This window comes from Stegostoma tigrinum, chromosome 9 (genome assembly GCF_030684315.1).
Source record: "Stegostoma tigrinum isolate sSteTig4 chromosome 9, sSteTig4.hap1, whole genome shotgun sequence".
Taxonomy (NCBI): domain Eukaryota; kingdom Metazoa; phylum Chordata; class Chondrichthyes; order Orectolobiformes; family Stegostomatidae; genus Stegostoma; species Stegostoma tigrinum.
In genome coordinates, this window is record NC_081362.1 from 68932715 (window position 1) to 68949366 (window position 16652).

At 43.4% G+C, this 16652-nt stretch overlaps 1 protein-coding gene across 2 annotated transcripts in view; it reads right to left on the bottom strand.

The window, feature by feature from the left end:
* Positions 1-16652, bottom strand: part of LOC125454665 (protein kinase C epsilon type) — a 556093-nt gene that overhangs the window by 29601 nt on the left and 509840 nt on the right. The window lies entirely within an intron of this gene.

Genomic DNA, 16652 nt, shown 5'->3' on the forward strand with positions numbered 1-16652 from the left:
AAAGTTGAACAAATTTTCAGATTGCAGAAATTTGTTTATCTGCGAAAGGAACAAACAACTGATGCAGTTGTTGATTTTCCCCATGGCAAAATGCAGCTTTCATGAACATTTTAGTGCTCAGGGCTTCTCACTCCTGCAGATAAAGATGTGGACATAGTTCATGCTATACTTTTACTCTGAACAAAATGAAACTTGTGAAATATATCACAATATGAACAGTTGCATCCAGTCTCCAATCCCAAAAGTAGTCAAATTTGTTACCAGTACGGTGTCTATCTACAGTTCCCCAGTGTTAGACATATTGCCAGTTGGGGCCTGCTATGAAATTGGTTTTCATAACCACTGGCAGTTCAGATTGCTTAATAAACACATAGTTAACAAGGTACAGCAAAAACTAATTGGTTTCAGAATGTACAAAAGAAAGTCATGGAGTGATGATAGTCTTTTTAAGAAATAAAATATCTTTTGTCTATGTTATTAGTTGGATTTTGTTATGGGCCCATTTGAATGCACTGCTGGATATCAAAGTTCCCAGAATGTAACCTGACTTAGTAAATCTTTTATTGTTTAGTTAGTTAGATCACCGACGGTTAGATCACTGAAACATATTCACACAAGGTTGCAGACTTTTTTTTAACAACAGAACAGAATTTTATAATACAAGGAGAGAAAGCACAAGTTAATTAAAAATGGAGGATTGTTGAGGTTGGTTGGCTCGCCGAGCTGGTTTGTTGTTCCACAGACGTTTTGTTACTGTGCTCGGTAACATACTCAGTGCAGCCTCTGATGAAGCGTTGGTGTGTTTTCCCACCTGGTTTTTAAACTCTGGGGTCCGTTGCCATGGATTGCCTCACTTCCAGGTTTCCTCTGTAGTGGAATGTATATGGGGTCGAGTTCAATGTGTTTATTAATAGCATGCTTTGTGGAGTGCCATGCCTCCAGGCATTCTCATGCTTGTCTCTGCCTAGCCAGTCCCAAAAAATTAAACCAACTTTTAAACTCAACCCTGGTGTCGTCTGAACTGAAACAAGAATTTCATTTGGCCTTAAATATTTAGCCTACCCATCATAAAATCAAGAGCACAAACACCTTTCCATTCACACCATATGGTCTGCAGTCATTTTCTTCCTGGATTTAGGTCACTGTTCCAGTCGGACTTAGGCTTTATTGTTAAAGAAAATCCTTCAGAGAAATAACCAATACCCATTGCCCCTATTTTTAAATCCAAGTCCATCAAAAATGACATTATATAAAAGTTATAAACCTTTAATACAATTTCAAATCAAGGACCAGCTTTCATAGGGTTTTACCACACAGAATCCAGCATTATGACCATAAATATACTGTCCCTTTGTTTTGATGCTAAGCTTCAAATTAATTTACAAAGGTGTAGCATCACATCAGTTGAGAGACCATGTTCATGTCATAACTACATTTAACCAGTCATGCACCACAGAATGGCGACTTTAGAGCCTGATCTGAGTACAAGGTCTAGAATTTAAGTAACAACATAACCATGACAGTTTAGCATAGTCATGTGCTGGCAGAAAGCTAAGTGTACTTTCAAGAACTGTGAATCAGAGGTGGCCAGCAATGGAATCCAAGTCTCTGAATTGCCATGGTAGCATGGCTTCTAGGTACTTGAACTCGCTAGACTTTGCTTGATGCGATATAAATTGGGGAAAAGGCAAAACTAATTTGCATCGAAGCAGATACAGTAGCAACACAGGGTGGGAGTGAGGAAATATTCTGCCAATTTGCAGTAGATATGGCTTGAAGGGGCCATATTATTTTTGTGCGACACTCTCACTTTCCTTGGTGCCATCGAAATAATATTGAAATGCATTCACTTGGTTGTCTCCAGCTATACCGTGGGAGTGTGAAGGCCACATTAAGCTATAAACCCTGATTCCCTTACTGATTTTAAGTCTGTATACTCAGCATTTAATATATTTAATGGCTCAGCCTTGCTATTTAACAATACAGCCTTCGATGGTAAAGAATTGTACAGATTCACGAACTCCTGAGAGAAGACATTCCTTCTCATCTCTGTTTTAAATATGCAACTTCTTATTCTGAGATTATACCCTCTAGTCCTAGACAAAGAGAAACTAACTTTCTGCATTTACCTCATCAAACCTCGATATAGTCTTATACGTTCTAATGAGATCTCTCCTTCTCCTAAACTCTAATGAGTGCAAGACTTACCTACTCAAACTCTCCTTGTAAGGAAGTCCCTCTATGCCCAGGATTAACCCAGCAAACCTTTCCTGGACTGTTCCTTATGTCATTATGTCTGTCTTCAGATAGGGGACTCAGAACTGTTCATAGTATTCCAGTTGTGGTGTGACTGGTGCCTTTTATAGTTTTAACAAGAATTTATTTTTATGCTTCATTCCCTTTGAAATAAAGGCCAACATTTCACTTTTCTTTTGTATTACCTACTGAGCTTGGATGCTAGCTTTTTGTGATTTGTGCACTGGGATGTCCACATCCCTCAATGCTGCAGCTTTCTGGAGTTTTACCCCATTTAGATAATTTTCAACCCTTCTGTGCTTCCTCTAATGTGCATAATCTCTGTAATGCTCTATGTACTTCTTTTGTCATCCTTACGACTTGGCTTCCCAACTATTTGTGTGTCATTTTCAAACTGGCTGCTAGTACCTTTCCTTCTGCCATCCAAATCAATATACATTGGGAATAATCCCTGTGACACTTCACTGGTTACAGGTCACCATCCTAAAAATGCCCCTTTAACTGAACTCTCTGTGTTCTATTAGTTAGCCAATTCTCTAACCATCAGAAAGAAACGCTTAAAGACCTGTGTTCATGTTTAACAAACAGTACACAACTGAAGAAGAACTTGTTACAAATATGCAGTCATGAATGAAATAGGGAAAACGGTAATGCAGCTTTTTAACCACATTTGTGAGAAAGAGTGTTTCAATGAGAAATGAGCAAGTCAGCTTGATAATTCAGCAATACTAACCCACACTTTGTATGACTACTTTTATGTAATAAATGTCCTGTGGTGTTTTACAGGAGATTAATTGACACTGAACAGAATGTGCAGAAAATGTCACAAGAGAGAACTGAAGGGGCAGGTGAAGAGATGGATAGAATCATTGAAACTTACAGCACAAAAAGGTTTCTTTGAAAGAGCACTCGTGCTAAGTCTCACATCCATGCTTTCTGGCTATGACCCTCTGAGCTCTTTATCCTCTCACCCCTTTTAAAATCATCATGAAAAATTATTATATAAATTATTAAAAGTGTTTATAATTATTTGTGGAATCAGTTTCCGCCACCTTTTCAGGTACAGAGTTCTGAATCTCAAGCAAATTGCTGCACAAATGAATGTCCCTTTATCTACCCTCTGCTTTTGATCTATGAACTGGCTGTGTTTCAACACAGGAGCACATAAAACAATGGCTAGCCCACCTCCTTCAAGCCAAGTCCCTAGCTTACTCTCACAGTATGGAGGCTGGGTGACCATTCAAAGGCAGCAGCTCCTCCCATACATAAATAAATAATTAAGATTTTGAGATTTGATTTGATTTATTATTGCCACATGTACTGAGATACAGTGAAAAGTATTGTTTTGTGTATTAACCGACAAATCATACCTGAGTACATTGTCACCATATTACACTGTCGTCACTAACATACAGGCAGTGTGAGGCTGTTGTCATACAGTGGTAATATCCTTACCTCTGAGCTAGGAGGTCTCAGTTCAAGACCCACCTGTTCCAGAGGTGTGTAATAATATCTCTGAACAGCCTGATTAGAAAATATCTATGGGCAGCCCATTTTGTTCATTTAAAAACTTTTTAAAATGACATAGGAGGAAGCAGAATACTATGTTTGGAGGGTATCCTTTGCCCAGTGAGAGCTGCCATCCACTCCCAAAGAAGAAAATGTCTCCACTTCCATCCCAGCTGCCTAAACTTCAAAACCCCAATACCCGTGTCTTACTTCACTTCAAGATATATGAAGCTTCCTTTGCCCACTGGTGAACTCCAGCGCCGCCAGGAAGACCAGAGCTGCCACAAAATCATCTTGGCTAGTAGCTCCAAAGGGTGCACTGTTGCTTTTAGTGAGGGAAGAACTCAGAATCTGCAGCACTTCTGGCACCTGTAGCATGTTCTTCCTAGCCTGACAGCTCACCAACCATCTTCCTTTTGGGGCTTTGGGGAGTGAGCTGTCAGCTCCCTCCTCCTTCCCAAACCTCCCCCACCCATTCCGTCACCAACCCCAATCACCACATCCCATCCCCCATAATTTTCTGGGTGATGACATCTAGCTATTGATTCAATTGCCAGATGGAATAGGTTTTCTCTGTCTATCTTTACTGAAACCTCTCACCTTCTTGAAAACTTCTATGTGGTAACCCTAGAGCCTGCTCTGTTCCAAGGAGAACAGTCCAAACTTCCCTGAACATGAACCTGTGAGAAAAATATTTGTTTTCAAGATTGGCTTTGTTTGCAATGGCTGCACGACCGATGCTGGAAGTCTTACAGAATCTATTTAGAATCTATAAGCAAACTGGAGTTGAGATCACACGTAGTATCCTGGTTAAAGTAGCGAAAAAACTAAAATGTATTCCACATGGCTCAGAAATATGGAGAGATTGTTGTTTCTTTCCTGTGCATTTCCATTCTATTTATTTATTGAAATAAAAGTTCAATTTATTTGTATTCAGTGACCTGAAGAAACTTAGTTTATTTCTTCACAGATGTTGCCTAACCTACAGGGTTCAATTCACAAGAAGAAATAAGGTAGATGTTGAGTGTACTTTCAAGCAAGCAAACGTAACATTAAGTTAGAAAGTGAGAACAAAAAAATGAAGAATGAACAAAACAGAGTTGTGAATCAATGGACTAAAGACAGACAATGAATGTAGTATCTGCTAATTCAGGTGCTCAATGGGTTCCTGCTGAGAGATTGTGAACCAGAGACCCGAATTAGGGAACAATAATAACACAAAAGCCTGTAGAAAGTGATTTCATGCAATTGCAGTCATAAGCCTGGATCACAGCCATGGCAAAGACTTCAACATCATATTCTTTCCTATCAGCTCTTGGAAATATCCACCCATTATCAAACTTGCATTCAATTCCAGCTTCCCAATGTTGCCTTCAACTTTGGTCTTTTTTTCTGGCTTGGACTCATTCCATTGACTTCTGATCATTCCAACTCATGGGCTTTTTATACATTTTAAGAAAGACAAATGGACAAAATCTTGAACTAGAATTTTCACATGGTCCAGATACTCCAAAAATGGAGTTATTCATGATCCTTCTGCATCACATTTGCATTTGTACAGGTATTGGGGCAATTATTGAACAACTAACATCTCACAGTCAGCATCTCAAGTCCATTCCCTCTTCCCCACAGTCCTCAATCACAATGAAACCAACCAAAGAGAAGGTATTTGAAGCACCAAACTAATTAGTTCCTGTTTCAACTGAATATCTGAGACTTGAAAATCAGCAAAAAATATACTGCCTTGTGATCAAAGCAAATTTAGATGGTTAAGCATTTACAGAATTTATTTATCTACACCAGTCCACAGGTTTCTGAAAAAATTATTGATAGCATATTTGTATTTTTCTCAAGATGTTCCCGTATCCCAACCATAAACATTCAATAACACTGTTTGATCACATGTATTTGTGATGCTCCACATTCAAAATCTGCATTCCAAAGTGTTCATTCCGTCATTGTTTGACATCCACTTGTGATCTATTGATTTCAATGATCTTGAAATTAAATCAATCAGTGCTGCAAGCACACCAATTCCAAATGGCTATTTTCATTTGAAGCACTCAACAGTGTTCAATTGAAATAATGGGAAATCAGGAAAGCAGAAACAAAAACTTGATCACCTTATGAAGGATCTACAGAAGCAACAAGTTCAGGGTCAGATTTTTTTCAACGTCCCAGCTGCAAGCAGTGACGGTGTAACAAGAAAAGGAATAACTCAAGCAAATCTCAGACATTGATGACAGGAAAACCCCAAATGTAAGTGTGGCAAGATAAATAATTGCAGTGATCATTATAGTGTTATTAATACTAATTGTATTGGTTAATGTAATTGATATGATGTCACATTATCATATTAAATTCTAGTCCTAACCCATCCTCCCTTCTCACCCTTTCCTTCACACATCACTCCTAACCTTACTGCGACCCTTTATGGATGCTCCTCTGTCCACCTTTCCTTCCCTCTGCACACACCTCTCTGGCCCGTCTTCTCTCTCTCTCTCTCTCTCTCTTTCTCTCTCTCTCTCTCTCTCTCCCATCCCATACCCCAACATAATTCTGCCCCAGGCCCCAGCAAGTGGCAGGAAGCTGGAAGCCTCACCTCACCTGAATGCACCAGACTCTAGTCTATTGCATTCACTACTCACAATGTCGCCTCCTCTATGTTCGGGAAATGAAGTGTAGACTGGGTGGCTGCATTGCAAAACATCAACATTCTGCTCGCAAAAAAGACCCTGCGCTTCCAGTTCCCTGCCACCTTAACACATCTCCCTGTTCCCTGGCCAACATCTCTGTCTCTGGCCTCTAATTGTCTGCCTGGGGACCCTGCTGCCCTCCGGACTCAATATCGAGTTTGATAATTTTAGGGCCTAACCTCTGCCAAATCCTGCTCCTAACCCCACACCAGGCCTTGTTATCCTATAGCCTGCCATTATACACCACCTGGTGTTAGTCACCAACAGTCTCCATTAAGAACTATTCACCATCCCAGCCAGATCGTTATCAACTCCTTTGTCTAACTGCTCTTCTCTCTCTTCCAGCTCTATCCTATTGTTTACTCCCAACCCCCTTCCCTCCCTATTTTCTGCACATAAACAATGAAGAAACAATGATATCATTTTGAGTCAGGATGGTATCAGTTTGAAGGGGTACCTGCGTGGGTTTGGAAAGTGCCAGTGTAGGACCCTCGGCAAGTTGCAAACTTTCATTCTTTATTGTATGCTTCTAGATTTAATCTACCCGTCGTCTTATTTCTCCCAGTGGTCTCCTCTCTCCCAGCCCACTCCTCTGGCAAAGCATCACATATATTTCCAACAGAGTTGGTCCCTCTGTCTTCTGGCAGAGGGAGCACAAGGACTACCCTGGCAGAGATCACTGTGGCACAATAGTCATAGAGCTCACCCTGGCAGTGGCTCAGAGCTCACCCTGGCAGTAAGCACAGGGATCCCAATGACAGAGTGGGTACAGGGGTCACCCTGGCAGTGGGAACAGAGGTCACCATGGCAGGGGGCAAAGAGGTCACCTTGACAGTGAAAGCAGAAGCGACTCTGGCAGTAGACACGGTCACCATTCCTGAGTAACACAGAAGTTGCCCTGACAGAACTGGCACAGAGGCACCAGAGAATAATCAGAAAGAAGGGTTGCATGCCAGGTGAAACAGAAGGGGAACATGTTGAAAATATGCAGTAAGGTTTGTTTATTTTTGTTTAAATCATGATCTGTAGGAAGTTGCCTTTGATGGTACATCCCTCTACAGACAGATTTAACTCGCTGTGATCACCTTCAAATGCTCATGATCGCTTCTACAAATTTAACAAGCTGTGATCACTTTTGAATGTTTGACAGCTCGAGTACAATCATCTCCAATTAGGACTCATTCTAAATTAGACTTCTTGAAGTCCATTGATGTCTGCTGCAGCTTAAAGCATTTTGGAGTTTGACTGAATATTCAGTTTTTCACTGGCTGAGATGGTGCATCCAACGCAGAGCAGTGATTACTGCACAAATATAGTTCCACAAAAGCCAGAAACCCTCCCTGACTTTACTCAATAACAATCCCTTGCTGACAAACTAAGCACTGTCTGGGCAACATTGGCAAGTCTGATCCTGTCCTTGTCCAAAATTTCTCATACACACTATTCAACAGAGATAACCGAACAGTGATTGTGTGTAGGAAAACTGGGGAAAATATTCTCCTTCTTAGCATGAGAACATGATTACTATTTGTAGTGCCCCGACCAAACACTAAGACCTGCTAAATCAGCTGAAATCCAGGATCAAAACTGGAATATTTATGACCTGTAAAGCTCAGCACTGGGATGGAATTTAATCGAAGCAATGAGAACTCGCCTTCTAGCTGTGGAGCTGGTGAGAACCCCAGGCAGGCACTTCAGCGACAGAAACTGACTTTCTCCACAATCAAAGATCCCAGAGGCAGACATCCTGCTTGCCAAGGGTTGCTAGCCAATCACGGGCCAGCAAGCTTTTGTGCTCCTGAGATGCTGCTGGGCCTGCTGTGTTCATCCAGCCTCACATTTTATTATCTTGGATTCTCCAGCATCTGCAGTTCCCATCATCACTGATACCAGAAACTCTATGTTGCTCAGCAGTGCCACTAATCATTGCTGGCTGATGTCAGTAATGGACTCAACGAAGGGGGAGGATTGCTGAGTGACCCAGGTGAATACTGGTGGGAGGGAATCAGATGGTGGTGGTCAGAGAGGGAGGAGGGGGAAGATTGGTCCTCGCTCCCATCCACTTCCTCGTGTTGGTCCCTTAACCTTTTATCAGGCACTGAGTGCCTTTGAACACAAGTCTGTCCACCTTGCCTGAAGTATGCAGAAGTTCAAACAGGGGTCACGTTGCAAAAATGAAATACTTGAGACAATAAGCAGTAATTTGCGCACTTAACAAACATGTAATGAAAAGTAAACTATCAACACATGAGAGAAATAAAAAAGTTATTTGAATCGCATTAGGTGAGGAGGGAAGAGAGGAGACTTATGTGAAACATTAGTATCAGCAAAGGCACAAATGGCCTGTTTTTGCACTGTATCTTGTGCATGAATTGATATAACAATGGAACCAAGAGCTAAACATAACTTATTAGAGAATTGCTAACATGAGCAAAAGAAAATCTGCCACCCCACAGCAGTGAATGCTGGGTTTGTGGAATCGTTCAAAAGGAAATTGACCAGATTTGGGTCACATGTTAAAGTCTTAAATCTTGTGCCAAATGTTGATAGAAGGAAATCTGGTCCGGGCTGGGAGAATTAGAGAATACAATAACGCGGGACTGTAAGCAACACTAGTAGACAGATGAGACAAGACATACGGTCTGAACAGTCTTTTCTTGATCCCGATATCCTCCAGTTCCATTGTTATTCTTGTATCAAAGATCAAGGGACCTGAGTACCTCAGGAAAAAATGTCATTTTGTTTACACTAAATAAACTACTTGCTGTTTGATTGTTCTGAGTTTGTTGAATTATGTAATCTTTCCCTGTTCTTCAATTAGATCTCCACTTATTTTAAGCTTCTCATTAGAGATAAAATCTTAGCCGAAGTCGTCTTCCCCCACAAAGCCTTGACATCTTTTTTAAAGTAGGACAGTAATGCAATAGGGGATGTGTTGACACACAAATTTTCTTCAAGGATAAAAGGGTAAATATTGGATGCAGAAGCAGGACAATGGGGAACAAGCAGAACGATGTTCAGGCTTCAGAGTGGGTAAGTAGGTGGGAGGGGAAGCAGGAATTTAAAATATCAGCACTGGGCAGCATGTAAATTTCAATCCAATGCCAATAAACACCATGGCTTGGCGAAATCAGGACAGGAAGCTTGCTCCCCTCCCAAATGAGGTCAGAAGAACACCGCGAATGAAGCTCATTGAGAACTTGTCTCAAGGTAAACTATTTTTAAAGGGGTAGATGGACAGTCTATCCACATCTTTGGAAATTGACTGGATATACGAGGAAAGGTATTAGAAATCCTTCAGAGGGTGAAGATAGATAAGTCCCCTGGGCCGGATGGGATTTATCCTTGGATCCTCTGGGAAGCCAGGGAGGAGATTGCCAAGCCTTTGGCATTGATCTTTAACTCGTCATTGTCTACAGCAATAGTGCCAAATGACTGGAGGATCGCAAATGTGGTTCCCCTGTTCAAGAAGGGGAGTAGAGACAACCCTGGTAATTATAGACCAGTGAGCCTTACCTCAGTTGTTGTTAAAGTGTTGGAAAAGGTTATAAGGGATAGGATTTATAATCATCTAGAAAAGAATAAATTGATTAGGGATAGTCAGCACGGTTCTGTGAAGGGAAGGTCGTTCCTCACAAACCTCATTGAGTTCTTTGAGAAGGTGACCAAACAGGTAGATGAGAGTAAACCAGTTGATGTGGTGTATATGATTTCAGCAAGGCGTTCGATAAGGTTCCCCACAATAGGCTATTGTACAAAATGCAGAGGAATGGGATTGTGGGAGATATAGCAGTTTGGATTGGAAATTGGCTTGCTGAAAGAAGACAGAGGGCATATGGACGTACGTGGAATAGTGTAGGTTAGATAGGGTTGAGATCGGTATGACGGGTCGGCACAACATCGAGGGCCAAAGGGCCTGTACTGTGCTGTAATGTTCTATGTTCTATGAAAGAAAGTATTCAAAGAATAGGGTGGCTGTTGAAGCTGCCTCAGGGCATACCTCAGCTCATAAGAGGATCAGCAGGACAAAGGGTGACTGAAGACCTAGTAAGAGTGTATCCCTAATGACCCACAGGAAACAAGGAAGTGTGGCTACTCAGCACCCATGCATTGAATGAACATAAATAAGTACAGTACAAGGAACGGGCTCTTCAGCTCACCATGTCTTTGCTGACCTTGAATTAAGAAGTACAGTACAAGGAACGGGCTCTTCAGCTCACCATGTCTTTGCTGACCTTGAAGCTATTCTAATCCAAACACTTCCTCCCACACGTCGTCCATATCCCTCCTAGAATACACCTCCTCCCACCCACCCTCCTGCAAAAATTCCATCCCCTATTCCCAATTCCTCCGCCTCCGCCGCATCTGCTCCCACGATAAGACATTCTACTCCCGCACATCCCAGATGTCCAAGTTCTTCAAGGACCGCAACTTTCCCCCCACAGTGATCGAGAACGCCCTTGACCGCGTCTCCCGTATTTCCCGCAACACATCCCTCACACCCCGCCCCCGCCACAACCGCCCGAAGAGGATCCCCCTCATTCTCACACACCACCCCACCAACCTCCGGATACAACACATCATCCTCCAACACTTCCGCCATCTACAATCCGACCCCACCACCCAAGACATGTTTCCATCCCCACCCCGTTTGCTTTCCGGAGAGACCACTCTCTCCGTGACTCCCTTGTTCGCTCCACACTGCCCTCCAACCCCACCACACCCGGCACCTTCCCCTGCAACCGCAGGAAATGCTACACTTGCCCCCACACCTCCTCCCTCACCCCTATCCCAGGCCCCAAGATGACATTCCACATTAAGCAGAGGTTCACCTGCACATCTGCCAATGTGGTATACTGCATACACTGTACCCGGTGCAGCTTCCTCTACATTGGGGAAACCAAGCGGAGGCTTGGGGACCGCTTTGCAGAACACCTCCGCTCAGTTCGCAACAAACAACTGCACCTCCCAGTCGCAAACCATTTCCACTCCCCCTCCCATTCTTTAGATGACATGTCCATCATGGGCCTCCTGCAGTGCCACAATGATGCCACCCGAAGGTTGCAGGAACAGCAACTCATATTCCGCCTGGGAACCCTGCAGCCTAATGGTATCAATGTGGACTTCACCAGTTTCAAAATCTCCCCTTCCCCCACTGCATCCCTAAACCAGCCCAGTTCGTCCCCTCCCCCCACTGCACCACACAACCAGCCCAGCTCTTCCCCTCCACCGACTGCATCCCAAAACCAGTCCAACTTGTCTCTGCCTCCCTAACCTGTTCATCCTCTCACCCATCCCTTCCTCCCACCCCAAGCCGCACCCCCATCTACCTACTAACCTCATCCCGCCTCCTTGACCTGTCCGTCTTCCCTGGACTGACCTATCCCCTCCCTACCTCCCCACCTATACTGTCCTCTCCACCTATCTTCTTTTCTCTCCATCTTCGGTCCGCCTCCCCCTCTCTCCCTATTTATTCCAGAACCCTCACCCCATCCCCCTCTCTGATGAAGGGTCTAGGCCCGAAACGTCAGCTTTTGTGCTCCTGAGATGCTGCTTGGCCTGCTGTGTTCATCCAGCCTCACACTTTATTATCTTGGATTCTCCAGCATCTGCAGTTCCCATTATCTCTCTCCCTCCATTCTTTGCCCATTCACGGATCTGTCTAAATGCCTCTTCAACTCTGCTATCATATCTGCTTCTTGGCAGCAAATTGCAAGCACCTATCACCCTCTGTGTGAAACACTTTTCTCACACACCTCTTTTAAACTTTCTCCCTCTCATCTTAAACCTCTGCTCCCCAGTATTCGACATTTCTACTCTGGGAAAAGACACTGACAATCCACCTATCCATGCCTCTCATAATTTTTCTACTTCTACCAGGTAGCCCCTCAGCCTCTGACACACTAGAGAAAACAATCTAAGTTTGTCCAATCTCTCCCCACTCCAACACACTGCAATCCAGGTAACATTCTGGTAAATCACTTTGGCACCCTCTCTATAGCCTCCACATCCTTCCTGTAGTATAGCAACCACAATGCACACAATACTCTAACTGAGGCCTGGGCAAAGTCTTATCTAGTTGTAACATGACATGCCAACTTTTATACTCAATGCCCTGCCCAATGAAGACAAGCATGCCATATGCCTTCTTCACCAATTTATCCGCTTGTGTTGCGACTTTCAGCTAGCTATGGACTTGGACCCCAAATTCCCTCTGTGTATCAATGATGCTGGGAATCTGGTCATTTACTGTATATTTTCCTCTTGCATTTGACCATCCAAAATGTACCACTTCATACATGACCAAATTAAATTCCATCTGCCATTTCTCAGCCCAATTTTGTAACTGATCTATATCTTGCTACATCCTTTAATATCCTTACTACTCTCCACAACTCCACCAATTTTTGTATCGTCTGCAAACTTACTAATCGGGCCCACCGACATTTTCATCCAAACCATTTTATGAAAACAGGACCCTGCACTGATCCTTGTGGAACACCACTGGTCACAGACTTCCAGTCAAAAAAAACCCCTCTGTAACTACTCCCTCTTCCATGGCCAAGCCAGTTTTGTATCCAATTTGCCAACTCACCATGGATTCCATGTGATTTTATCTTTTGACTAGCCTACCATGATGAACCTTGTCAAATCATTTAGTAATGCCCATATAGGCAGCATCCACTGCCTTATCTGCACCAATCAACTTGGTCACTTTTTCAAAAAACTCAATTAACTTTGTAAGACAAGACCTCCCTGCATGAAGCCATGCTGACTGTACCTGATGAGTTTCTTCATCAGAGCTGAAGTGAAGTTTGGAGTGGACGGCATTTATGTTATAGAGATAATGGGAACTGCAGATGCTGCAGAATCCAAGATAACAAAGTGTGGAGCTGGATGAACACAGCAGGCCGAGCAGCATCTTAGGAGCACACAAGCTGATGTTTTGGAGCCCAAAACATTCCGATCACTTATTTTGAAGTATTAACATCTCTTGTCCACCAGCACCCTAAGCCTACGACCCAAACACCTCCTCCCCTCTCCAAATGATTGCATAAATGCTGTCCCCTCCACATTTCATTTCAGCTCTGATGAAGAGTCACCTAGACTTGAACCATTAGCTTGCTTTCTCTCCACGGATGCTGTCTGACCCGCTGTGATCTCCACCATTTTTTTGTTTTCAATACAGATTCCAGCAGAATAGAAGTTTGGCAGTCTGACATAAGGCAGAGAGTGGGGATAAAAGGGTCTTTCTTAGGATGGCAGCCGGTGACAAATGGTATTCCGCAAGTGTCAGTGATGGGATCACAACTTTTCACTTTATATGTTAATGATCTAGATGAAGGAACTGAGGATATTCTGGCTAAGTTTGCAGGTGAGGCAAAGATAGGTGGAGGGACAGGTAGTGTTTAGGAGGTGGGGAAGCTGCAGAAGGATTTGTACAGCTTAGGAGAGTGGGCAAAGATGTGGCAGATGGAGTACAACGTGGGAAATGTGTGAGGTCATGCACTTTGGTAAGAAGAATAAAAGCATGAACTATTTTCGAAATGGGGAGAAAATTCAGAAGTCTGAAGTGTAAAGAGACTTGGGAGTTCTAGTCCAGGATTCCCTCAAAGTAAACTTGCAGGTTGAGTCAGTGGTCAGGAAAGCAAATGCAACTTTGGCATTTATTTTGAGAGGACTTGAATATAAAAGCAGGGATGTACTTCTGAGGCTCTATAAGTTTCTAGTCAGGCCAGATTTGGATTATTGTGTGCAGTTTTGGGCCCTATTTCTCAGGAAGGATGTACTGGTCCTGGAGCGGGTTCAGAGGAGGTTCACGAGAATGGTCCCAGGAATGAAAAGCTTAACGTGAGGAATGTCTGAGGACTCTGGGTCTATACTCAATGGTGTTTAGAAGGATGAGGGGGGGGGGGGGGATCTAATTGAAACTTACAGAATACTGAATGGCCTGGACAGAGTGGATGCTGGGGAGATGTTTCCATTGGTAGGAGAGACTAGGTCGTGGGGGCACAGCCTTAGAGTAAAGGGATGACCTTTTAGAATGGAGATAAGGAGAAACTACTTCAGCCAGAGAGCGGTGATTCATGGCTAAAAAGGATTCAATAGATTCCATAGAATCTGCCACAGAAGGCTGTAGAGGACAGGTCATTGAGTACATTTAAAATGGAGATAGATGGGTTCTTAATTGTCAAGGGGATCAATGGTTACAGGGAAAAAGCAGGAAAATGGGGTCGAGAAACATATCAGCCATGATTGAATGGTAGAGGAGACTTGATGGGCTGAATGGCCTAATTTCTGCTCCTATGTCTTATGGTCTTATCTGCAGTAATTTGTTTGTACCTGATAAGTCCATTCTTCTCCAAATGGTGTCCCTAAGAATCTCCCCCAATGATTTCCCTACTACTGATGTAAGGTTTACAGGCCTATAATTTCCTGGATTATCCTGTTGCCCTTTTTGAAGAAAAGAACAATATTGGCTATTCCCAGTCTTCCGGTATCTTGCTCATGGCTAAAGAGGATTCAAAGATCTCTGTCAAGGCCCCAGAAATCTTCTCCCTTGTGTCTTTGGGTGACCTGGGACAGATCCCATCAGGCCTTGGGGACTGATGTACATTAATAGAGGCAGTGGAGGCCAACTCTCTGGATACTTTCAAGAAAGAGATGGATAGAGCTCTGAAACATAGTGGAGTCAAGGGTTATGGGGATAAGGCAGGAACAGGATGCTGATTGTGGATGATCAGCCATGACCATAATGAATGGTGGTGCTGGCTTGAAGGGCCAAATGGCGTACTCCTGCACCTATTGCCTATTGTCTATTAAGCTATTTCAAGAAACACAACATCTGCTTCTTCTAAATTTCAACATGCCTTAGAGTATCAAGGAACCCTTCTCTAAACTTCCCATAATCCATGTCTTTCTCCTTGGTGAATATTGATGCAAAGTGTTCAATAAGGGCTTCACCCACTTTCTTTGGCTCTGACAACTCTGAAGAAGTCAGTACCACACTGACACACTGGGGCAGGACAGCAGAAGACAAGATTTCTACGGAAATTTAAACAGTTACCTGCCCAGAAGGCCCAGCTGGCGACAGGGTCGTGATTGTCAGACTTTGAGCTTAGTTGTGAATGAAGGACCACAGTCTTTACAGAGGGGCAATACTAACAGCATCAGGAGGGTCCAAGCAAGGAAACAAGCACAAGTGAAAATTGAGTCACATGCAGCTTCCTTCAGGTTAGGTGATCCAGGAGCTTGCATCTGTTGAGGAGGCTGGGATGGGTTCAACCATCACTGGCTTTTCTTACTGAAATATCCACTGTAGAAGACTGAGCAACCAGGAGATAACTGAGGACTAGCGCTGCAGGAGACTCCCACTCTGCAAGCAGATGGTCACAGACCATCCTTTCCCTTGTTAATAAAAATCTCACACCTCGCAGCATGAACCATCATGTTGTGGCTACGAAAGTGACTGTTGGCTTCAATTTCTTCCCATGTGGTTCATTCCAAGGATCAGCTTGACACTGATCTAGCTCCCTCAGAGCCAGCTTTCAGAGTGAATAGGATGTCTGACACTCCTGTTATTATCTGTCAGAGTTCCCTAATTGGTCCAAATTATCAACGGAATCCAGGAACTCATATATCGTTACGATCACCACGTCCATCCCCCTCTGAATCCAAGGACATAGGCAGGTTCTTTTTCTTGTAGCTCCTCCTGAGGCATTTTAGCATTGGGTCAGTTTCCTCTGACTCTGCCTCAGATATGGGCAATGTGTAATTGTGCCTAGAGTGTCTCGGAAGAAATTCGTTCTCTTCTTCTGGCGGTCAAGGCATTAAGATGGTGCCATCTGCTGTGTCCACCTCAGATTCTGAGGTCTCTTCAATGCCTGATGGAAAGGGAGATGTCATGGGTTCCACCAGCCTTTCTGAACGTTCCCAGGAACCGGGAATGTTTTGCTCCTGCCACATTTGTGAGTTTGTAGATTTCATATGGTCCATGTGCTTGTTTAGGACCATCTCATCTATCTGAACTTCATACGTCACTGGACCTGACTTCGTGTTGAACATGCCTGTTACCCATGCAGGGGCCATTCCCATGGTTCCCCGAAGTAAAGTGTCTCTCTTGCTTAGCAGAATCTTGCTTCCAGCACTGGCATTCCTGATGTCATTTCCCTCTCCCCTCCAGATCCAGGA